This window comes from Schistocerca nitens, chromosome 3, assembly GCF_023898315.1.
Source record: "Schistocerca nitens isolate TAMUIC-IGC-003100 chromosome 3, iqSchNite1.1, whole genome shotgun sequence".
NCBI lineage: Eukaryota > Metazoa > Arthropoda > Insecta > Orthoptera > Acrididae > Schistocerca > Schistocerca nitens.
In genome coordinates, this window is record NC_064616.1 from 387,560,638 (window position 1) to 387,585,423 (window position 24,786).

Genomic DNA, 24,786 nt, shown 5'->3' on the forward strand with positions numbered 1-24,786 from the left:
ACTTACCCTGCATACCATCTACAATCTCAAGCAATCCTTCTTCTTTTAAGGAAATGCACTTGCAGAACTCGTTTTTGTATTTCCACAAACGAGGTTGCTCGAAGTAAAGTTCAAAAAACTGTACAGCTGTTGCTACTGACAATGTTTATATATCTTCTGGTACTATGAAACATACACACAGTAAAATTACAAACACAAGAACCAAAGTACAGCAATGGTGCTTCGAAATTCAGTCAAAAACTGGCAGTCAAATAAGTGGCACCACTTAAGTGACATCACATAAACCTGAGTATTCACACATACAGCTGCTATACCACTGCAGTATACCACTAGCTGTGGCAAAGGGAATGACAGCTCAATACTTGATGTGGAGTGATGGAACTGGAATGGGTGGCCATCCAGATAAAAACAAAATCGATGGAATGAAACCCCACAGATTCTGACAACGTGTACCTTTATCTTTAAAATGCATCCTTCATCCAAGGTGTTTAACTACGCGACAATCTGTAAAAAGAAAACATTCAGTCTCTGTTCTAATTTAACAGAAATTTAAAAGCCTCTGTGCTTGATCATTGCCATTATTTTCAGCTGGTATTTGTATTTTTGTGCTATATGTCTTCAAATAAATACGAAATGAAATACAGAAATAATTTTTGTAAACGGAATAAGCACTAACGTACATAAATATTTTGTCCTTATGCAATCTGCATCTGTGTCATTCAACTATTTAACTTCTATAAAGTTGTAACTATGACAGTTATGTAATTAACTTGGTTTATGAGTGTGTGTGTGTGTGTGTGTGTGTGTGTGTGTGTGTGTGTGTGTGGTGTGTGGAATTACAATAACACTAATAAATATTGCTAAACATGCTTATTTAAATTATGTAAGCTTTCTTGTTTTGTAAGTCTTCATCAAACCACCTCAAGGTATCAACCATCTCATTCTATTGCTTGGTTTCCACAGACATGAATTTCTTACACTTGCATCCACCACTATCTCTCATGTAAGCCAACTTACATGTGGAATTACCCAACTTGCACATTATCATGCCAACCTATCCATAAGTTATGAAAGTTAAAAGGTCTTCTATTTTCTTGCATGATGTCATGTCCTCCACCATAGCCCATGTGATTCAGCAGCTGCCAATAATTCGGTCTACTCTCATTCTGCTCTGATTCGTTTGACAGCACAGATATACACTTGTTCGTTTATGTACGTGAAATGTTAGTACCAAGCTAAAATAAGGTGCTTAGCTTCCAAATAAGAAAATAAATACTTTCTAAAATGGCAAAATATTCTTAAACTGTGCATTTGGAATATCATTCTAGCATTCAGCAACTCCTTATTTCATTCTACTTTTCTCCATATTTTTTTCTATGCTTTCTAGTCTGCTGTGATGTCGTGTCTTATCTTTATAGTGAATATGCAAGTAACTAAATTATGTTCAGCTCATGTTTTACTATTAATCACATTGCAAAATTTTTATGTATGACTTCTATTCTTTTATGAAACTTGGTAATTTAAAAATGTTGAGTTCCATATGTAACTGTTAAACATATGGAGAAATCTTTATGTATCACTTATGTTGTTTTATCATATACATTCTTTTATTACCTGTAGGCCTACTTTAATTATGTGTAGTACCATAGTTTATGTAAGTGTGTTTCTTAACATTTCAATCATACTTTATAAAACCTCTTGTACATTACTCAGGACGCAATCTATTGCATGCAAATGGTTGAAGATGGATGAATAAATAAAGAAATAAATTATAATCACTTATGTGTAATAAAGAAGCACATCATCGTTTGAAGTGACGAAATGGATTAAAAAGTATTGTAACTGAGGGCCTGAACATGCTGATGTTCATATTATTTCAGAAAACTGAGTACTGTAATCGTATTTTTTATTGCAGTATGATAATCATAATTTTTTCCTTTACTCATTGAGTGTAAACATCATGGTGAAGTGGAAATTTATTTGTGAATTTAGAGATTTGAAGCTACACTTGACTCTCATTAAAATCCTACATAAATACAGCAGTATCCGAATTCGCATTATCGTCCGGTAATGACTGTACTGTGCAGTAGTAGGAAGTTTGATTACAAAATTAAGCACCAGTAATCAAACATATAATTACAGCACCTGTAATCTATTGAGAACCATGACTAACTCTTAAAAAAAAAAAAAAAAGAACACTGAACTGTTGAGAGAGAAATCTTACTTTCTGATATACCTTCAATGTATTGTAGATTCCATAAAAATTTGGAAATAGTGCTGTTCGGAATGCAATACTTGTACTGGAGTGACTCCAGTTGTCAGATAGTTCAATGTTACTTGTAATTTAATGCCAGCTGGCTCAGCATCTCACATATGTGTATTAGACTTTTGTATAGAGTCAGAAATATGGCTCAAAAAGATTTCAAAATGGAATTTACTTATTCGAAAATGAGTGCTGAACGAAATTTCGACCTTGGCAGATAAATCAATTATTAGAATATTCCAAACGATTTCTACGAGACCCCTGTTTTCATACCCAGCATTTGTGCATCCGTTTTTCGTCATTGCCGTCACTATAAGCTCTTTGGTTAAGCAACTCCACTTTGAATAGTTTCAGTTGCTGCCATCTTGTATGTTGCTTAAGTAGCACTTCCAACTTAGTCGTGTGGAAACGCTAACATGCATGTAAAGATGGGAGTGGGGGCGGGGGGGGGGGAGGGTCATTTACGTGGAAACACTTCATGCCTGTGGAAACCTGGCGTATGACTTGTCCGATGTCACAAGGTACCATTTTAACAGGACAGTGCTCGTGCATTCTACAATAATCGAACGATGAGCTAATGGCCGTTCCTGAGAGATGAGTGAATCGTTTCTTTGGATCCATTGTGAACGAACCACCGCTGCTTTTCCGACTGTCATAGGACCGACTGTATAAACATCGTTGACTGGAGATCAAATTTGACATTAGGTAACACACTGAACTATGTTCAGGACTCAACTCTATTGTATAAAACTAAATTTAGATCTACCGAAGCAAGTTCAGATTTGATCTTAGGTGGAAGGTAACATGTTTGGCAATACGGCTAAAATCAGGTATCGAGACGATTATCGCAGTTCTTCGACGACATATATTTATTGTCCATCGTAGATCCGCAGTATTTATTGTCGTAGGTGTGCTATAACTGCAAGGAGGCAATTAAACTGAAAAAGAAGCGATCGTCAAACTTCTTTCAATAACAGAAAGATATGCAGCTGGAAATTGCGCAGTGCCAGTATAAATATATAACTGAGTGCAAGAAACAAAGTCATTGTCGCCAACAAGGTGAATGCTTGGAGAGAAGTTGCTGTTGACCGATGCGTATGGACAGCTCTACAAGCTGTTGCTGTGTCTGCTTTAAACAGATCACCAACCACAATTTGAAAGGTTCCTGTGAAGTAAAATCTTAAGGTGAACAGTAACATGCACATTGCAGTCAGTGGTTTCTTGTAGTTGGTATCGTCAGCTACTCTCTGAGTGTTAGTTGCAACTACTCTACAGCACTTGTCTCCAAACGAAACTTCAGCTTAAATGATTTGTTATTTAACTCCAAGTCTGGGTTCACCCTTTCACAGAACATGCGGGAAGCGCGTTGGGTCTCGTCATCGTCGTCCTCTGTGGACACATATGAATGCTCAGATGTTTGTGAAGTAAACAAAAGGATACAATGTAATCCACGTCGCATGGTGATATTGCTCACAGAATTTTGCCCAACAGTGGCCCAGAATGCTTGCAAAACGGAGAGTGTGGCATGGTTTCAATGATATGGAATAACATGGTAGTGTTGTTATAATGATCTTTACGATTAATAAAGAAGAGAAAGTTGTAACAAATAGAAAAAGATTCAAGAATTGACATGGGTTCCAGTATGTGATCTTCTGTACTGCAGTCCACAACGCAACCTCTGAGACCCCGAAATTAACTAAATATATTTATGTGGTTAGTTTATATCAAAATACGTGCTAATGCTCTGTTTATCAGCACATATGGAATTGCCATTGCAGTTTAAGGACGTGTTCGTTAATTAAAAATTTAATACGAATTGAATAGTTATTTCTATTGGAGATGCAAAGGAACATATATAAGTGATGGTGAATCGCAAATATTTCGAATTTTCGTTTCTTACTCTGCTGGTAGGTGCCCATAAAAGGCCTTTGAACAAATCACGTAAATTACGAGTTGTCTCCAAAGAGCTGTTACGAGATTCATGGTACAGATCTTAGTCGGTAAGTTCCTTAACGTAAACTTCCTGATAGGGGGAAAAAAAAACAGGTATTTGAGCATCAGGGGTGGGGGAATGACGTAGTCACATATTTACTTGTCACTTTTTGTGTTAGTAACAATTTTTTTTATTATTTCGAATGGTATCTGCTAAAAACAAAAGCGATGAATCGTAGTGCCACTACTCTATAAACTGACGAGTTTAGCTGAACCTGAATTTGTTCCGCGAATTTTCGCCAGTCAAATACGATACTACTTCATAGCGACGTGATCTAGGATTAACGTTTATGCAACGCAGATTTCCAGGTTAAGCTTAATCTAGAGTCATTTTCTGTCGTAATCTAAGATTAAATGATTTATACAATCGGCCCATAGTGGCTCATCATCTGACTTGACAGTTGTAGGCAAGTAGACTGGCAAGGGCAGTGGTGGTGTTGTCCCTGCGCAAGTTTTCCATGTGTGTGGAAACGCATTGTAAACAGATGTCAGTTTATAAGTTTCGCCGAGATAGTGTGTGACTGTGTATGATGGGGCGACTGACGCTTAACTCCGCAGAGTGTTAATACTTGTGACAGGTGAATGGCATTGTACGCTAGATGCTTGTGCCTACTGTGCGGAATGAAAGTTTTAATTGCATGTGGTACTTTAGGGCAAACGTGGTTGCCGTTAAGTGACAAATGAAATACAGACGAAGTATCTGATGTGATATGCCAGACTTTCCTTTATTACCTTTTTTCCCCACCACCAAATAATCTTATATAACAATTAGGCCTCATCATCCTATGTGTATGAAGATAGAAACAATACAGCAATTGAAGAAGGCAAAGTTTTTGATTATTGCATGTTTTTTTTTATCCATCCAATTACTTAAAAGAAATTAATTGTCCCCCAACACTTATTGAAGTTCTGTAAAACTGCCGACCACATCCTGAATCGTAACGCATCACACCTGAAAAATAAGTAATTTCAAGTTAATGTATGGTTAGTATCATGTGGAACTAATAACAACTAGATTTAACTTTCAGCATACCCTAAGAGTTCAGTACTGTCCTGATTTCATTCTCAAAAACCGTTAGGTACTTTCTTAAGTATTTACCAAATCATATGGTATTAAGGAAGGCTTTGTGCATAAGTTGTTTCCAGTAATAATGCACTGAAAATCAAAAACACTGCATATATTTCAACTATGGTTCATTGGTCTGTTACAATTAATTGGCCAGAAATCAAAGCCACTGCGAAATGTTTCTGAAACAAATGTGTAAAAAGGGCTGGGGGGAGGGAAGGAAGTTGACTTCAGCATTGCACTCAACAGCCTCATACTTTCATTAACTCTCCAAATGAATTAACCTCCTTTCATATTACTTTAGGCACAGTTCAGTAGATCATGTTGAACACAGGAATCCAAAAATTGAGAGTGTAGTTCTTTAATGTAATCTAGATTAACAACAGCTAAGAATGTTGGCAGTTGGTTCATTGATGTCAGAGTTTTAAGGGTGATCATTGTTTTGCACCATACTCGTCTGTGATTTACAAATTTTGTGTGATAAGAGTTCTACCAATCATTAACACATTTTATTTTGAAATTATTACACATTTTTATGATTTGACCACAAATTCTGCAGCTATGCAATTCAAATATTGTTACAATGTTATATTTATTTATTCATCCAAGGATCATCTGATAATGATATGGAATTTTAGGGGGGTACAATGGAAATCAATGGCTCAAAATTTACATACGCTTACTATATATGAGGCATAGTCCATATCAATTCAGGTAGGCTGGGAAAAAAATCTTACCAGATACAGCCTCCATAGATGACACTGCACATAACATTCTGAAGATGTGAATTTTGGGAAAAAATTTAAAATGCTGTATCTCTCAAACACTTAAAGATATTTCACTGTTTTTTTTTATTTGAGAGATAATTGTGTCTTGATTACAAAGAAATCCTCCATATTGACTTATCTGTCAAAGTTATTTTACTATAGCATTCTGAACTTTTTTATAATTTATGGGAAAAATTATCAAAAATACCAATCCATAAAATTTTTATTTTTTTTCTGTTGATTGGTACCACACAGTTCTACATTCCCTGAAAAGGAGAGCTCTCATTTTGAGGTTGAACAGCTTCGATAAAAAATTAAAATTTTTGCCTTACATAAAACCTGTTTTATTACCACATTATCAGATAACAGGCTCATAAAAATCCTAACCTAGCCTTATTTAACATAATTTTAGTTTTGAAAGATGAGTAAGAGACTCATTTTTCAAGTATTTTAAATGGTTCAAAAACGTATGTGAATGGTCCGAAGACCTAAGGGTTTCAATTTATACAACTTCTGGGCAGTCTGTTTTGTACTGAAATTAGCCAGTCAATGTGTTTCACTGCTTCAGTATCTTTGAAAGAGTGGTTTTAGTTTTGCCTTGGAAGTATTCACCAAGTAAGTTTTTAATTCCTGCCCCCGTGGCTTTCTATGGCCAAACATTTTTTAGTACTTCTGAAATTTGTCGAGAAACGTGTCACATTTTTAATTAGGCTTTGCAACACCATTATGGGCTACATTTAAATTGCGACATGCACAATGGATGGACGTACAAGAAGTGCTAGTTTTGTTTTGTATGCACACTACTGTCTTTGTGACTCATGATGGACACTCAGTCATTACCTGGGGCACAACATTTGCTTAAGTCTAGTCCCTTTCAATCTATAGATTCGATTAGCTGATGTTTGAGTTCTATTGCAAGCTGACTACTTTAACACAGCCCAAGCCTTAATTTAAATTGCACATAATAATAATAATATCTTGTGTTATCACATATTACATGAAAAAATCTCTTTACTCTGAATGTATTAAATTATTTTGTTATGAGATAAGTCTGAAGTGCGTCACAGAGCCATAAAGTTTCTGTGGGGTTCAAATTGATGTTGGTTGCGGTACTTAGATCAACAAACTTCCATAGAATACACTAGCACAGATAGTTCCATCGCGCTAGTCTTTTAACTGAAGACCACCACAACAACAATGGTTTTTGTAGTAATTCCGTTGTTGTTGGTGATGGTGCTGGTGGTACTAAGTATATTAAAACTCAAATACATTTGAACTAGCTCAGTCAAGCCTTTGTCTCCCTCTACAATTTGTACTCCTCGCACTCCCCTCCATTACCGAACTTATGATTCCTTGATACCTAAAGGTGTATCCTGTAAGTTGATACCAGTCGATTTGTGCATTAATTTCAGTTCACTGCCGCTTCATTAGTTACCTAACATACCAGTCTAACCTTCAGCATTCTTCAGTTGCATCCAGTTTCAAAAGCTACCATTTACTTCTTGTCTCACATGTTTATTGTCCACATTTCATTTCACTATAAGATACCAGAAAAATGCTTTCAGAAAAAGCTTCCTAACACATTTTTATGCTAACAAATTATTCTTTTCCAGAAAAGTTTTTAGTGATACTGCCAATCTGCATTTTATATCCTCTGTACTTAGGCCATAGCCATTTATCTCACTGACAAAATGGCAAAACTCATCTACTACTATTAGTGTCATTTTCCAATCTAATTCCCTCAGCATCACCTAATTTAATTTGACTAAATAACCATGCTTTACTTATAGTGAAACTCATAGCCTCTGTTCAAGAGTATCCATTCCATTGAACTGATCTTGCAAGTTATTTGCCCTCTGACAGAATAACAATGTCATTGACAAACCTCTAATTTTTCCCTTTCTTCTCCCTGAACATTCCCCTTTCTAAATTTGTCCATGGTGTCCTTAATAGCTTTCTCAATGCACAAAATGAATTACAAACATCTGGGATAAGCTACAATGTCGTCCCACTCCCTTCTCAAGTACTGCTATACTTTAATGTAGTTTGACTGTTTTAACTTGAGTCTCTTTCCTCAGAAAGTTGTAAACAACATTCATTTCCATCAATTTCAGAAACTTTCTCTAAATCTACAAATGCTATGAAAGTAAGTTTCCCATTGCTTTGGTCTATATTCTCAGATAAGTCATGTGGTCAGTGTTGTCTAGGATGTTACTAAATTTCTCCAGCGCCCAAATCTTTGTCCCCAAGGTCAGCTTCCATCAATTTTTTCATTCTTATTTCAGTAATATTCACACCTGTTAACACTGCCTTCCTCAGAATTGGAATTATTGCATTATTCTTGAGGTCCAAGTGTATTACATCTGTCTCTTTATCTGTTGTACAAAGTGGAATAATGTTGCCATGGTTGGTTCTTAGAAAGGTCTTAATAACTGAGGGGATGCTGTCTACTTTAAGAGCTCTATTTTCAGTGCTGTGTCAACTTCTTCTCATGGTACTGTATCCGCCATTACATAATCTACTTCCTGCTTCCTACCTTTAGAGTTGTTTTCATGTTTGTTTCTTTTGTATGGTCCTTCTACACATTCCTTACATCTTTAGGCCTTCTCTTCTTAGCTTAGCACAGGCTTGCTAATCAAACAACAAGATTACAAGCTGGAGACTGGTAATCTAACCGGACAGTTTAATGCTGCACTGTATGATTAGAAGAGGTTTCCCAGCCTTTGCACAGAGATTGGACATAGCACTTATCTTAAAGGCCTGACACCAACCAAATGGTTTCTGGACGAAAGCAGTTCAAGGTCTTTAGATAGGATGGTCATCAGAACCAAATACAATACAAACTCTCGCATCCAGTGAGGCTACACGCTTAATAAAAGATACTGAGGAAGGTCCATTCAATTAGCTAATGTGGTGATTAACTGAATTTTTTGAAGGAATTATGGAACGTGGTCAGGAAATAAGTGAAAAAAGGCAAGACCTTAACAAAAACAATATTTACTGCTCAATGAGTGAATGGAAGTACACTATTCCCACTACAGTTCCTCTGGAGAAAGGTACGTGGATAGTCTGAATACAGGCAGATCCATATTGAATATTAGGAAGTCCAAGCCGCCAGCCTGACCTACACAGAGGATGACTGGCTGAACAGTAACTCTTGTTGGGCACTGCTGCCTCCACCTTTATACTATGCACTAGGGCACATCACTCCTTCCACATTGTTGTTTCTGACAACCAAGCTGCGAGGTCTCGTGACTGTATATGGTCACCGCTGACACCCTGCCCCACCTAGTGGTTTCTTCACATTCTACCAAAATCACAAATTCTGGCTTCTGTTCTTTGCCTTCTTAGGCCTTAGGCATTGCATCATCCCTATGTACAAATGCCCCCTTCTCCCCTGCAGAAAAATTGTCATCAGGGTCATTGCATGTCAAATCAAATTCTAGGATTTGCTTACTCTTGTAAGAACATCTGCAATTTTTTTCCTTCCTCAGACTAAAAATTACTTTTGGCATATGTTAAAATGAAGGACTAAGTAAGGAACACACATTTTTTTGTTTTCTCAAAAAAGTTTCTGCTCCGAGATACAGCCCTCCAAAGATAACACTACGCATACCATTTTGAAGATGCAAACTTTTGAAAAACTTTTAAAACACTATACCTCTCAAACACTTCTAGATATTTTTTTTTTGTTTTTTATTTGAAAGACAACTGCTTCATGATTACAAAGAAATCCTTCATATGGACTTATCTGTCAAAGTTATTTTACTATAGCATTCTGAACTTTTTTTATAATTTATGGAAAAAAAAATTTCAAAAAGCCAATCCATAAAATTTTGATTTTTTTCTGTTGATTGGTACCATATAGTTTTACTTTCGCTGAAAAGGAGAGCTTCCACTTTTAGGTTGAACAGGTTTGATAAACAACTGAAATTTTTGCCATACATAAAACCTGTTTTATTACCACATTATCAGATAACAGGCTCATAAAAATCAAAACATAGCCTTATGTAACATGATTTTAGTTTTGAAAGATGAGTAAGAGACCCATTTTCAAGCATTTTAAATGGTTCCAAAATATATGTGAATGGTCCAAATACTTAAGGGTTTCTATTTATACAACTTCTGTGCACTCTATTTTGTGCTGAAATTGGCCAGTCAATGAACTAAAAATGTATTCCACTTCTTCAGTAGGGCCTATCTTCCTTTGATATAGAGTGATGCCTTCCTGTTCAACCAATAGGATCTGGAGCACTTACAATCTTCAAAACATTGTGAACAAAAGTAAGCACTGATAGTGTTGTTGCTGTCCTTCAGCTGGAAACCTATATCCAGCAGCTAGTCCATGTGGCAGCAGAAAGTTCGCTACAGTTTCATTTAACTCATAACTGGTGTCTATAATGTCTGCAATCCACCAGTCACAACACACACACACACACACACACACACACACACACACACACACACACACACACACACACACACCACTTCTCAAGTTGTGAATCTGAATATTATCCTGCTGTTTCTGAGGTGTTGGCCGAACAAACGAAATTTCATCTATCTTGCTCTTTAAAGTGTGTGGGATATGAGTTTGCCCATCACTTTGAGTCCAAAAATGTGTCTTTTGAATTCCTTTCATAGGAGTGGTTTGTATGGACCATTCTTTTTTCTGTTCATGGAATTCTTAGATTTCCTCTTTGGACAAAAGAATGAGGGCTGTGGATGTGTAAGATTTTACAGCTCTTGTAAAATCCTCAGCATTCTGAATCACGGCTGTATTTGGTTTGGAAAGATTGTGTTTTGTAGCATGGTGTTTCAGCAAGCCACGTACACCATCACAAGACCCCTCCCCGTGACCAGTAGCACTGTATACCCAGTCAGTTGGCATAAGCGACTTGCTCAATTCAAACAGCTGATAACGATTTTTAAAATGACTAGGAGCACCATCAGAAATAATGATGATCTTCTCTGTCCGTATTTGCAGTTGAAGAATTTTGCGCATTGCTAGCAAAGTGTGTGCCGAGTCATGTCCTATGTCGTCACCTATAACTGCAACAATTGAGGTCTTCTTTTAAAATATGTCACCATATAAAAATTGAAGCCTGGTCATTACTTCAATGATACCCTTGTACTTCTTGTGGAAGAATTACAGACCAGTTCTCAGCAAAATCACAGTTCAGCACTAAACATAGTTCTTCAGCCTGTACACACCATTTCACTTCTGCAGAGTGTTGTTGTTGTTGTTGTTGCAATTTCTTCTGATGCTGGTATGTTACTGCTTTCAATGACCATTTACCAAGTTCATCTATGAAACTGTCAAAGGCAACCGTTTTCTTAATTAGTTTATTTTCCTCCCATGTCACATATATAATTTCTGCAGATTTATCTACTATGTCTTCCAGGTCCTCCCTTTCCAGGGCAGTATTCACATTCCTGAAACAAACAAGTCTCTCGCTTTATGTCACAGACTACTAATGACTTCACACACTCAACCAAGGTGTCATACGTCATTTGCTCCAGTATGTTCTTCAAAGTTACCACACAAAGTTCAAAATTCACGCAGTACACATAGATAGAACTACCCACTTAGGTCGTAGTGCATAAAATTTTGATCTTCCCATATGTGAAGTTGTATAGTTGCTCTTATAAATTGCAAAAAATTTCTTGAATACTATGAGTCGTGTACCTCTTCACTTTCACAACTTTTTGACCTTCAACTGTTACAGTTATAGTGTCTTTGTTGCACTCTGTCGAGAACAGTACCACTTATCTTCCAGACACAATGACTGCACTATTTGAACTTGAGCTGCTTCCACAGGATGGCCATAATAGGGATCTGGTCTTCCAAAGACTCCTTTTACAGACCTCACATTTCTTGATTTGTCTGCTATGTACTTCGATACTGATGGAATGTGGTTAAAAAAAATTTTTTTTTTTAAAATGTCTCTGGAATAATAGTTAAAACTTGCACCTTTTCACTGTAGGATGTACAATATTCAGCAGCTGAATTGATATTTGTGAAAAGTCCCTGGCAAGAGTTGCAAGAGTGCTTTGGTTCATTCTCTTCGGTAGATGAAATTTCTACTTTGAAGAGTATGGTCAGGTTTGCTGTAGTGTATTCATCAATGGCTTTAGTAATTTCTCTGTGCTTTCTTGATGCATAGAGCTTATGACTTGACTTCACTGACCATGGTTTCTCAACAGGAGTAACAACTACCTCCTTAGGTGACTGATTCAGGGTATTTAATTCTTCCTCTACTGATGCCAAATCGCATCATGTGCACCATGGGAGGCTTCACTTTGTTCAGATACTATCATTGTTGTTAATATGTCAAAACATTTAGAACACAAAAAGTTGTCACTGCAAACATCTTTACTTTGAAACAGAGTCTTCAAATGAGAACACTTATTCCCAATCTGAACTAAGTCTGTTTTTTTGTTTGTCTTATATACCACTCTTTTATGGATATGCAAATAGTCAGCACACTTCACTCTCCTGTGGCCCCAGTCACTGCAACAATGAAAGTTAAAAGAAATAACCATAACAAAGAAAGTGATAAGAAATAACTGCAACAAAGAGAATAGAAATAAATATTGTAACAAAGAAATTAGTAAGAAACAATTTCAGTGAAGAGACACATTACCCTTGAATGTTAGAAAAATGGTTTTTTAAAATAAAACCTGTCCAACTTAAAAGTGGAAGCTCTCCTTTACAAAGAATATAGTACTACGAGGTACTAATCAACAGAAAAAAATCTAACTTTTCTGGTTTGGCATTTTTGAATTTTTTTTTCTGTAAATTATAAAAAAAAAATTCAAAAGGCGACAGTAAAAGAACTTTGACAGATATGTCCAAACAGAGGATACCATTGTAGTCATAAAGCAGTTATCTTTCAAATAAGAAAAAACTCTAACAAAGTATCTAGACCTGTTATAGAGATCCAGCATTTTAAAAAAATTTCTGAAATTCACATCTTCAGAATGGTGTTTGCAGTGTCATCTTTGGAAGCCTGTATCTTTGGCCAGGGATTTTTTTGGAGAAAACAAAAAAAAATATTTCTTACTTACTCCTGAATTTTAACATATGCTAAATTCAATAACATCCGATACTATGAAGGACATCCCCCTGCCTGAAGTGATACGAATTATGCCATAAGTTTGCTTTATGAGGACAGGACGAGGTGGTCAGCCAATCCTTGATGAAGGAACAGTCCCAGAATTTGCCTGAAATGTTTTATGAAAGCCACAGATAACTGAAACGAGGGTGGCTGGACAGGGCAAACTGTTTCCTACAGAATATGAGATCTGTGCTTTAACATCTGTACTGCCTTATTTGATTGATCCCTATTGTATAATGTTCTTTGATATCAAATATGACATAAAACAAAGTTTCGTTCTTCACCACGGCACACTTTGAGGACACCTGCTGGTGACTCCTGGACTGCGAATATGCCCCTATGCCTCTGATAAAAAGTGAGGGCTGGTATCACGCGGCTTTGAATGGGGAATGTCACTGTGCAACCATTTGAGTGCTCAAAGAAGCAAGTAAATCTTATTGTCCAAAACCTGAACCAAAGCTACCAGGAGACACCATCAATCAGAGCCAACATTTGGTAGCTGTTAGTGAACAGAAGACAACAAGGGTAAACAGTAATGTACAAAATAAACTTTTTCTATTTTCAGTTACATAAACACCTACATTTATCGCTGATGACTGTTATTGTGTATAACTATACTTAGATATGATTCTTGAGTTTCTCCCGGCCTATTAGATAATCAAAATATCCACGGGTGTGCTGCCGGTCTATAGTGTCTAACGGGCACAATATTTCGGCGATCATACATGTCGCCATCATCAGGTGAACTGACGGACTGAGCTCCTGTGAACATGCCGGCACGGAGATCCGTACGCTATGGCTGCTCAGAGGGAACTGGGTTCGGTCGCGGCGGCGGCCGATTTAAATACCCTCCGCCCGCGGCGCGCTCCCTCCGCCGTCCGCGCCCCGCGCCACTGTCGCGCGGTGGAACAGATTGCGACGGCGTCTGAGATGACGTGGGTGTGATGGCCCTGTCCGCCGTGGTCGTCACAACTATACGTTTGCTCGATTTACTCTTGATTAACCCAATCGCTGGTTCCCAAGCCTTGCTAAGGTTATTCACGGTTTACCGTGACTGTGCTATAATCTTAGCAAGGCTTGGGAACCAGGGTATTTAAATCGGCCGCCGCCGCGACAGAACCCCAGTTCCCTCTGAGAAGCCATAGCGTGCGGATCTCCGTGCCGGCACGTTCACAGGAGCTCAGTCCGTCAGTTCACCTGATGATGGCGACATGTATGATCGCCGAAATATTGTGCCCGTTGGACACTATAGACCGGCAGCACACCCATGGATATTTTGATTATATTTAGATAATACAGCTGTTCCTCTCTCCTACTCATTTGTGTTAGTTTTTAAAATTACTTTTAGATATGGAATTAGTAACAGTAATTCACTTTGGACAGATGCTTATTACCAACAGTCAGTGTTGACAGGGAGTTAAATACCGGGTGATTGAAAAGTCAGTATAAATTTGAAAACTTTATAAACCACGGAATAATGTAGATAGAGAGGTAAAAATTGACACACATGCTTCGAATGACATGGGATTTTATTAGAACAAAAAAACAAACAAAGTTCACAAAATGTCCGACAGATTGCGCTGGACAGCAAAACATCAGTGACTGCGCATAACAGTCATGTATAAAAGGAGCTGTAATGAGAGAGAGAACCAGATGCGCCAGCAGTCCCAGCATATTGACCTTACCTGAAAAGGCGCTTTTAGTGAAGCTGTATTATCAGAATGGGGAATGTGCTAGTTTAGCGTTATGATCCTATCGCCATAGGAAGGGGATTCGAATGGGTAAAGGTCCGTTGACAAATGCAGCTGTGGCGAGAATGATTTCGAAGTTTGAAGCCACAGGTTGTTCAGACGATAGACCCCGTAGTGGCCGACCAAGCACAAGGCGTAATGCTGCTGAGACATTTCAGGAAGAAATGGAGACTGTAGCGGGTTCGTCTATGCACGGGGAAGTCAGCACTCGTGCAGTTGCATGTCACACCGGCATTCCATACACTACTGTTTGGTTGGCACTGAGGGGTACCCTCCGATGCTATCCGTACAAAATCCATTGGCATCATGAACTGTTACCTGGCGATTTAGTGAAGCGAAGGGCATTTGCGGTGTGGGCGTTTCAAAAGATGGCGGAAGATGACGATTGGTTGAGTAATGTGTTGTGGACCGACGAAGCTCATTCCACCCTCCGAGGATCTGTCAACGCCCACAACTGCAGAATTTGGGCTACCAAAAATCCTAGAACTGTTGTGGAAACTCCATTGCATGACGAGAAAGTCACGGTATGGGTTGGATTTACCATATCTACCATAATCGGGCCTTTTTTCTTCGAGGAAATGCGTGATTCTGGTTTTTTAACTGCTACCGTGACGGGTGAGAGGTACGCCGATATGTTACAGAATCACATCATCCCCAGCCTGCCTGATAAACACCTGCTGGAACGTAAGATGTTTATGCAGGATGGCGCTCCACCCCATATTGCTAGATGCGTGAAAGATCTCTTGTGTGTGTCGTTTGGTGATGATTGTGTGCTCAGCTGCCACTTTCGTCATGCTTGACCTCCCAGGTCCCCAGACCTCAGTTCGTGTGATTATTGGCTTTGGGAGGACGATGGTTCAATCCCGCGTCCGGCCATCCTGATTTAGATTTTCCGTGATTTCCCTAAATCACTCCAGGCAAATGCCGGGATGGTTCCTCTGAAAGGGCACGGCCGACTTCCTTCCCCATCCTTCCCTAATCCGATGAGACCGATGACCACGCTGTCTGGTCTCCTTCCCCAAAACCAACCAACCATTGGCTTTGGGGTTACCTGAAGTCACAAGTGTATCGTGATCGACCGACATCTCTATGGATGCTGAAAGACAGCATCTGATTCCAATGCCTCACCATAACTCCGGACATGCTTTACAGTGCTGTTGACAACATTATTCCTCGACTACAGCTATTGTTGAGGAATGATGGTGGACATATTGAGCATTTCCTGTAAAGAACATCATCTTTGCTTTGTCTTACTTTGTTATGTTAATTATTGCTATACTGATCAGATGAAGTGTCATCTGTTGGACATTTTTTGAACTTTTGTATTTTTTTGGTTCTAATAAAATCCCATGTTATTCCAAGCATGTGTGTTAATTTGTACCTCTCTATCTACATTATTCCGTGATTTATTCAGTTTTCAAATTTATACTGACTTTTTGATCACCCGGTATGTTGTGGTTGCTGTAAAATATTTCTTGGTTTATGAAATAAAAAAAAAAAATCTGCATGATGTCCTTGAAGTAAAACAACGTAAGGACTCTGATGGCATATTTTGTGACGTGTGTGGCCTTTCCCGAAATGTGCTTCACTTCACATTAGTTCAAATTCAATGATTGAACACTGCACAAATCACACCTGCATAACCATTACTCTGTGAAATATGAAATTTGTACAAGGTGTCTAGGAACTCACACATATCAAGGTCTTAAAACAAGATAACAGTGTATTTGTAGATCTATTCTCAGTTGCCTCAAATGAACCATTTATGTAACTATCAGCTGTCTATATACTAGCAAAGTTGAGATCTTTTTTGATGCAAATCTTACAGTAAAGCAGAATTTACATTCTACAGTTCAAATATTATGGTAAATTATAGGAATAGCTAACAACATATTCTTTTACTTCATTTTTGGGTATCTGTGAAGTTTCAGTTTCCTGTCTGATGTCTACTAACAACACATTATAGACTTTTGCAATAGAATATAAAACACGATTCTGAATGCGGGATAGGGATTATAGACTGTTTGGAAATCATTTTTTGCTTCTAGAATTGTGACTGAATTACGCAAGAGACTTCTGCAAGTAGTTTGGTTATCAATTCCACACTATATTTTTACTGCATGATTATGTAGAATAATTACATTTTTGTTCTAAGCTGCATTGATCAGGAAGATATGACAGTACTGAGTGAATGTATGTATATATGTATGTAATCCCTTCAGCAGGGAGAATTGAGTTTTTTGATTAGCTGATATATATTCTGGTGCCACCTCAGTTTTTTTTATCCATCTGGATGCTTAAGAACATCACGCATGGAGAATTATCCAGTGTGTTGCCATGTATTTCTGCTTAGGATACCTGTAAGTTGTTTTATTTGTTTGGAATGGAACTGCATAATGCGAGTGTTTATGTTTTTGGTACACACACAGTAAAAATTGACTAGGTAATTTCTGTTTCTACACAGTAGCAATGGTCTTCATTTTTTCTGAAATAAGCACATTGTTACCAGAAATAGCCTACTTTTAATGAATTAATACACTGTCTGACAAAGGAACATGACACACCCAGGAGATGTGGTTGGTTGTCGGTGTAACTTGGTACACACATCCACCATTGATGAGTATGTAAATGATTAGAGTAACAGTTCTGTCTGACAGGTAGAGTGGCCATCAGATTGCTTTAGCATTATTGCTATTGTTGTTTGCTGGTGTTACCAGGCATGGTAGGATATAAATGATATGTGACAGCATCAGATGTTGAGTGATCACAGTGAACGACATGGGGAAACCACATGCATATGTGAGCCAGGATTATCAATACATGATAGAGTTTGAAAGGGGCCTCATTGTGGGTCTCCAATTTGGCTGGCGGGTTGAATCGTGCAATGTCCAGATTTGTGGGTCATTGGGATGTGACAGTGGGCTGATGTTGCATTGCATGGGAATATGAGACCAAGTATACTTCTTGTCAAGATTCTGGTTGACCACAAAGGGGGCAGTATTGTGTACCTGGCACATTGTACCCCCGTCAGATCTGCTCCTCCCTTCTGAGAACAAGAAATGGACTCCCTGTAACATTCTGTACTACCTGACACCATTGGTCAGAGGCTAGCAGCAGCCAGACCAGGGATTTACTGTTGTATGCGTAGGCTGCTGTTAACAGCACAAAATAAGTGGCTGCGTTTTGAGTGGTGCATTGACCGGGAAGCATGGACTGTGGATGAATGTTGTTACATTGTGTTCAGCGATGAATCATGGTTCTGCACTGCCCTGAATGATCATTGCCGTTGAATATGGCAGGGACCTAGCGCAGTGGATGGGCCTAGTGGTGTTATTAGTGGTGCCATGGTGTAGGAGCCGTCGGTTATGATTTCAGATCACAACTGGTAGTGAGTGAGGCAGCTGTGACATCTCAATGGTTCATCATGAACATCCTGCGTCCTCATGTTTATTTCTCATGCTCTGGTATTGTGATTACTCCATTGGCCCCAAGATCCCCAGACCTGGCCCTGATAGAGCATTTGTGGGACTGACTTGGATGTCAATGCCTTCCCAGTGCCAGTATCGAGCATATCAAAGAACAGTTACAAAAGTTGTGGACCAGCGTACCTCGGTAGAGGATACAATGGCTCTGTGACATCCTTCCCAACAGAAGCAGTGCATGCATCCAAACTTGATGGGGTGTAATGTCATACTAATAAGTGGACTCATACTGCCAAGTTCTTTGTAAATTTGACTGGATTTTGTGATCACTGAAATAATACTGTGTAACCCTCTCAACCTGAGGAGTTTCATTTCATTTCCCTCTCCCCTTCGGGGTGCATCACATTTTTTTTCTTTTTTTTCTCCAGGCAGAGAGAGAGAGATCAACTCTAAATGTTCCACACACACACACACACACACACACACACACACACACACACACACACACACACGTGCGCGCTATACACACACACACACACACACACACACACACACACACACGTGTGCGCGCTACAGGCTGATTCAGCAGAATGGTGCTGTTGGCTGGAGCATAATGTGGTACACTGCTCCTTGCCACTGCACATCACCCAACCATTGTAATACAAGGTGTTTCATGTATGACACAAACACTGTCTCCTCTGTTGCATAGAAACCAATACTGATCTGATCTGATCTGGCTGTAGTCACTACTTGATGCTGTGGCCTGTTGCTTGGGCAGTGTTGTAGGTGATGAGTTGATTTTAGCTGTGAATTAACTGGATTAGTTTGGAGTGGCCTGGAATAGAAGTGTGGGAAAATTCTTACATGAGTTAGTACTTCAGTCAGTTGTGCCATTAGTGCCTGCTCACAGAACTAAGCACAAATTTAAAATGAAACCTTACAAAGCAATGATATGGCACCAAATGACCAATTCATATACTGTTGTGTGATGTAAGTACTGCAGTTGTGCACATTGGGGGAGGTTCATCCTGAATTGTTACTATTATTTTTATTTTGGATGAAGCACAGTTGCATTTATCAAGACACATGATGTCCCAGAACAATTGACAAGTAGTTCTGAAATTCCTTGTTAGTTATATCAGGAACTTCTGCATGATGTGTAGATAGGAGTATGGTACACAGTTAGCGCATTATGAATTATTGGATTGACCTTTTTCACCAATTTATAATTTCTGCTAGGTATGTGAACAACATACTGCATCCTGTTTTCAGAAAACTGACTACTAATGAAAAGACCTATCGTTATTTTACAAAGGTCAGTGTAAGAGCAAATGCCACCAGTGAGTCTATGATAGTATTATGAGTTGTTTTTGATGACAGGATTGTGTACAACTATGTGAGCAGACAACACTGGCACACCAGTCTGAAGTGGTAAATAGCACATTATTATCTCAGACTCCTTTCCGAGGTCACTCTAAACATCTGTAGTTTTTTCTTGGCTGACACAAATATTCCAGCTTCCACATTGTCCAATCAATGGAACAGGGCGTCGTGTTGTGACTGAGGCCAGCCTATGGGATATTGGTTTCTGTGCAGTGCCTGAGACAGTGCTTGCATGTATGTGGAATAACCTGTAGTTAGTAGCATATCATCGATATTGAAAAATGGTATTCACCACTCATTAGTGGAAAGCTTCGATAGGTTACACCAGTTTTAGTACTATGACTTGTCAATTCCAACTTCTCCTTAAAAGGCATTTAGGTTAGATATAATAAATTGGTTATCAGATTTCAATATAGAAAATTAAATGTGACAGGTTAAATTGGTCCTTTCACATTTTAAATTTAAAGATACAGCATCCAAGAGTTGCCACATTGACACTTAGTCTTAGACTGAGAATTCCAAAAGCATGAAGCTTACTAAAAGTTTGAATATAGCAAAGGAGGGTAAGCACTGCAGGTAAATAACAAGTACTTTGTTTCTATATAAGCTGTGTAGACTCTCACAATGCTTGGGAAGTTTCGTAATTTAATAATTTCATATTACCATTTAGTATAAAAAAATGCTACATGGGAAGATGACAACTCACCGATTAGTGGAGACACTGTGCAAGAAACATACAAATCAGTGGAGAGTATTGTAAATCAGCTCTGAAACCAAAGCTCAATGTCAGGAAACGCTGTATCTCTTACCCTCTCTCTTCCTCCCCCATTTTTTGTCCATCACTCTTTCCCCTAAATGTCACTTGTGTAGTCGCCCTATAGGCATTATTAATTGAAGTGCACATTTTTGTAGTATTTCCACATGTGGTACTTAACCTGACATAAAGAATGTGAAATTTGTAGTAATGAAGGGAGATACAAGACTCAGATTTGTTGGGAGAGTTGGGGGGAAAGTCTAAAGCCTCTGTGGAGACAGCTTTCCAGATGATAGTGTGACCAATTATAGAATACTGTTCAAGCATTTAGACTGCTTTTCAGTTGGGTATAAAAACAGACATTGAAAAAAATTCAGATACACACTGCAGGGATCATTGCAGTGGACTGATAAGGCAGCCAGTCCACAGTGAAGTAGCCAAAAGGGCACGCGTCAACTCACACCGTCTGGCGTTAAGTCTGGAACAGGATACGTGATGAATGTGATAAAGAAAAGAACGTAGCTACTAGAACACTTAACTTTTATATTGTCCTTTGGTATACAGCATTCTGGATGATACAAGTGAGACACTATCTTGAGGTACATGCAACGTTACAAATGGTTAATGGCGCCTTGCTAGGTCGTAGCCATTAACTTAGCTGAAGGCTATTCTAACTGTCTCTCGGCAAATGAGAGAAAGGCTTCGTCAGTGTAGTCGCTAGCAACGTCGTCGTACAACTGGGTCGAGTGCTAGTACGTCTCTCGAGACCTGCCTTGTGGTGGCGCTCGGTCTGCGATCCTGACAGTGGCGACACGCGGGTCCGACATGTACTAATGGACCGCGGCCGATTTAAGCTACCACCTAGCAAGTGTGGTGTCTGGCGGTGACACCACAATCATAACATGCAATTACAAAACTTATTAGGGTGTTTATATATATACGCTGAATACTTGAAGGAGATTCTTGGAAAGAATCTTGTCAGGTAAAGATCTAGCTTGCGAAGAAGAGTATGCAACACTTTTGCTGCATCCATTGTATAATGCATGAAGGGACCATGAGAATAAGATAAGAGAGATTACAACATGTCTTGAAGCATATTGAGAATGGAACTGGACAGAAAGGCACTAATGTTGGTGAGAAGTTCCCTCCACAGTGCACTGTATGTACAGTGTTTTTCAGAGTATGCAGAGTATTTCACAATTTCTGTTATAGGCTTCCAGTGGTTGCAGAGGGGACTTGGTAGATAAAGTTTTGATAAGGAATCCATGCCCGGGAGTGTACCATTTGGATGTAAAATAAGTTTAGACATTGGATCACTTTCAAATCGCCCATTTCACATTAGACACACAGTGGAGACAATGAGCTCTGACCTGCTCTTCAGGAGTCCACTGCATGGGTATATCGAGTAGTCATTGTCGAGTTTTGTTCATGTGGCAAAGGATGCCCTTTTCAAAATTGAGAATGCAGCACATCCATGGAGCACCACAGCCAGCCTTTCTAGTAGCGAATGTACCAATTTCTCTCACAACCATTTTTGTAGTCACATGAAAATGATGTATGATGTCATAATTACATCAGGGACTGATGACAGCACCCTCTTCTCAGTTTATGTGTGTGCTGTGAAGTAGGAGATTTGAAAGTGGTCTGACGTTCAAATTTATTTTATGAACTGCATGTTTCAGGACATGAGGTCCTTCTAAGCCCCCTCTACAACCCCTAGACGCCTCTAATAGAAACTGTTAAACAGCCTATATATGTGGATGTAGGTGTAAGCAACAGTGTACTGTATAAAAATACAGCATCTTCATTTAAATAAAAAGTTCCTAAATTTTCCAACCCACAGGGCCTTGGGCTCTTCCACTTCAAATGGTCACTATATTTTGGTTCTCTTTGTGTTTACTAATGACCTGTTGTCTACATTGAATTCCTGTCACTATCACAATTTTATGAGTCCTTCACACATCTTAGATGTTGTATACCACAGAGGCAAAAGGCATAATGATATCAAAGACCAGTGCTTCAGTGTTGAAATGAGGTATTTTGGAACTTAACGACATTAATCATTATACATACATATTGTTCAACTAAGGCTTTTTCTAGATCTTAAGGTTGTTCCTTCAACAAAGCCAAGGGGGGATTTCCTTTCCCATTCTTGTCAGTTGAGGAAGTATACAGTCTCTGATGACCTTGATTGCAGTGAAATGTTAAACTCTTAAGTTTCATTCCTTGTACTAGGCTGCATCACAAATTACAAATTCTTATTTATCTTTCCTGTTCCCATGCATTATGTCCCATTTTTTTCACTAGACAGTATGGTCATTTGTTATGATGATTCTCACAAAGAATTTTTGTAGTCTATCTTCCAGTGAGAAATCTACTGTTAGCTCAGCACCACTTGATTTAAGTTTCAAAACATTGACTATGACATTTGCAACATGTCTTTACTCTTATTGATTTTCCTTTCCTTTTCCTTTTCAGTTGTTCACATAAGATTTTCTTCCTTTGGCTCTAAATTTCTGGGTGGTTCTTGCACTAATGCTGAAAGCAATAGCCACTTTCCTTCTTAGCTTCATTCATAATTTGCTTTTGAATACAGTATTCTGATTTATCAAATGAACTGAAAACCACTTGCATTCTTCTGTTTATTATTTTTAGAGTTCCTTCATGTCTGACTTTCAATTGCTCTATGTATGGAATAAAATTCTTTAATCTATTCATCTCTCAATACTATTATACGCCAGGTAAGTCATACTACTGTTGCGTTTCAGTCCTCTTTTGTAATTTCTCATTACAGTTCTTCCATTCCTATTTGAAGTTTGCCTGCAGTCAAAGAAAACAAAACAATTTCAACACGAAAAGGAAGTGTATTCATATAAGTTCTGTTGATTTATATCCTTACTCCATCTCAGTTTATTAATTGTATGGAAACACCTTCCAAGGTACGCATAAACAAATGGAAATTGTAGGAAAGCTGAAAGATTGTAGTGGGCCAAGTACCCACGTACAAGACATCTATGTGGTGCACACCCTGTTTCTGAAACTGTTCCAACATTTAAATGAAACATACAGTGACTGAAGTGGTCAACAAAATGTCTCAACTTATCACTTGGAAGAATAAGTGCTTGCACTTGTTGATAAGAATCCCACAATAATTTATCAAACATTTGCTTATGAAATGGGTGTCACACAGAGTCTTGTGTGAAAAGTAATATGGGAACAGTAACTGTACTTCTACAGTTCACCAAAACTGCAATCTCTAACTCCTGCTGACTTCAGTCTACATGTCATGTTGAGCCAAAGGATTCTGCAGTGCTATATGTTTGATCCTTCTCTTTCTGAATATGTACTTTTCTTGGATAAAGCATATTTCACTAGAGAGGGAATGCTCAGTGATCACATATAGTCCATTGAGAATCCCCATGCCACAGTTGTGATGAACCATGAACACAGTTTTACAGTGAACTTGTGAGTGGGCATAGTCAGCGACTGGCTAATAGGTCTATATCTTCTTCCTCCAGGCATAGTTGGAACAGTTTACACTATGTATCTGAGAGATGTATTCGTCACATTGTTGAAAAGTATTCCACTTGATGTTTGATATTTGTGCTGCAAGTGACTGTTATATGATAAGATCCCCAGCTCACTTTGTACATGTTGTTTGTGAACACTCGTGTCAGTTGATTGCATAAAGGTGTATTGGGTCAGGAAGTCAGATTTTTTTTTTCCTTGTGGGGTCATGTGCAAACTATTATGTTCAAGACATCTGTCAAGACTGAAGAGAATCTCCTGCCACAATTTACATCTAGCTGTGGCCTTGTTCAATCAGTACCATGGTTGTTAGAACAGTGTCATGATTGTACAGGTAGGGCTGAAATTTGTGCTTCAATGTTATGTATGCCTAGAAGCTGTAGGATGCCACTCAGCAGCTGTTGTGTTATGTAGCACCTCATGTAAGTTGTGCAGATACATCTACATGTGAAGTGTGTGACTTTTGATTGCAGCAAGTGTGTGACTTTTGATTGCAGCATGTGTTTTTTCCAGTTCCTTTCAGAGATGAAGTGTGAAAAGAACAATTGCTTGTAGACCTGTATGTAAGTTGTTGTTCGTTAAATTTTATCTGCACAATCTCTGTGGGACTGATAAATATGGACCTGAAGACTATTCATAGTTTCTGCACTGAAAGATGGTTTTCTAACTAGGTGATCGTGATATGTAGAGTGTATTTTTTTTGAATGGGTGCCAGTTTAGATTTTTCAGCATTTCTGTTACA

At 38.5% G+C, this 24,786-nt stretch overlaps 1 protein-coding gene across 4 annotated transcripts in view; it reads left to right on the forward strand.

The window, feature by feature from the left end:
• The first annotated feature begins 4,444 nt into the window (after window positions 1-4,444).
• LOC126248329 (glycoprotein endo-alpha-1,2-mannosidase) overlaps window positions 4,445-24,786 on the forward strand; it is a 70,752-nt gene continuing 50,410 nt past the window's right edge. The window contains exon 1 of one of the 4 annotated variants that reach the window (XM_049949224.1): window positions 4,445-4,564. The gene's annotated coding sequence lies outside the window, so the exon portion shown is untranslated. Of the gene's footprint in view, window positions 4,565-4,647; window positions 4,834-5,128; window positions 5,240-24,786 lie in introns of those variants that run through there. The other 3 variants (XM_049949221.1, XM_049949222.1, XM_049949223.1) reach the window with 3 other exon arrangements.